This window comes from Haliotis rubra, unplaced genomic scaffold (genome assembly GCF_003918875.1).
Source record: "Haliotis rubra isolate DU_JTF1 unplaced genomic scaffold, ASM391887v1 Scf154, whole genome shotgun sequence".
NCBI lineage: Eukaryota > Metazoa > Mollusca > Gastropoda > Lepetellida > Haliotidae > Haliotis > Haliotis rubra.
In genome coordinates, this window is record NW_025765492.1 from 1,290,766 (window position 1) to 1,292,562 (window position 1,797).

Here is a 1,797-nt window from a genome sequence, read left to right on the forward strand (position 1 = left end):
GAGGAAGTTGATTTTAGAGTATTATAACAAGGACATCAGATCAGCTTAAGTAGAACAGGCATCCCTTTGTCCACTGTTTATCGTGTTTTGAAAAATATTGCAAATGGATATGGCACTGAGCACCAGGGAGGCGCAGTAAGGCCCAGAAAATTGACTGTCGGTGACAGGAGGCGGCTTGGTATTCTTGTTTCTAAAACAAACGAAGGCGTTTAGAAAACTTAAGGCTGGATATGATTGATATAGGAACTGTGGCTGTCTGTAAGGAGACAATTAGAACTGAGCTGCATGCAATGGGTTGGCAGAAAAGTCGAGGAATTCCATCACCGATCATGAAACCTGAACAAAAGGAGCTAAGGTTGAACTGGTGCTTACAGCATAGAAATTTTAACTGGGACAATGTGATTTTCTCAGATGAAAGTTCTGTGTGGCTGTTTCCTAAAACACTGAAATTCTGGACCAAACAAACTGAAAAACCTTTGTATCAGCGCCCAAAGTACAATCCGAAATTTAACGTGTGGGGTGGTATATCTGTGTTAGGGGCAACGCCCCTCTGTGTATTTGAAGGGAATATGAACAGTGAACGGTACACAGATATTCTCGAGGGACATTTACTTCCATTTGCTCACGTGTTCTATAGAATTATTTGGATTTTCCAGCAGTACAACGACACAAAACATCGTTCAAAGCATTCACAGGCCTGGTTTCGGACCCAAAATATGACATTATTAGATTGGCCAAGCTATAACCCTGACCTAAATCCAATAGAAAATGTTTGGGGACTTATGAAGGAAAGTGTCAATAAGAATAATCTGACAAATATTTCTGAAATGAAAGAAGAGGTGGTCCGATATTGGGACAGCATGGACCACGACTTTCTAACTTCTTTGATCAGTAGCATGCCCCGCCGCATTGAAGCCTGCATTGCTCCCATGGTGACTTGACAAAATACTAACTGTTCAGCTGTCTTTGAATCTGGAGTTATGTTCTGCTAGAATTCACATTTAATACGTGAGTAATGAGTTAAAAAATTAAAAAAATTACAATCTTTAAATTCTCAATAAATTCTGGTTGTACTGTACCATTGAAAGGCACGGTGGGATAACCTAGTGGTTGAATCGTTCGCTTGTCACGCCGAAGCCTCGGGTTCGATTCCCCACATGGGCACAATATGTGAAGCCCATTTCTGCTGTGCCTCGCCGTGGTATTGCTGGAATATAGATAAAAGCGGTATAAAACTGAACTCACTCACTCACTCTTACCTTTGATGATACAATAGTGCAGATTAAACTATCCAGCGGACTTCTCAATGACATTACTGCAGATCCTTCTCTGAAAATGTGATATCCAGGAAGCGCTTGTAAAATCTCCGACCTCTGACAACTTTCAATATATACTTCCCATCAAAAGTTTAGACTTAAAACACTCACTATATATATTTATGGTTACATCGAAGATTGATTTATCCACTAACTTGCGGGGAACCAACTGCAAACCTTTTGCAGATGAATTGCACGAGGATCATGCATCAAATTGCGGAAAAGCTTGCGCAAATATCATACATGTGAACAGCTGCGTTTTGGTGTAAAGTTTTGTTGAGAATTTGCCAATTTTCACTGAGTTTTATCATTTCTTGAACTCATGACAATAATCTTTTCAACTGGGCAAATTTGTTTTACAATACATAAGTTCATGTGTAAACAGTACCTTTAAACAATATGGAAAGTTTTGCAAAATTCAGTTCAGAAGAGTTGCTTGATGTAAGTGGCTACATTTACACTAGTGAGTCTAAACATTGGA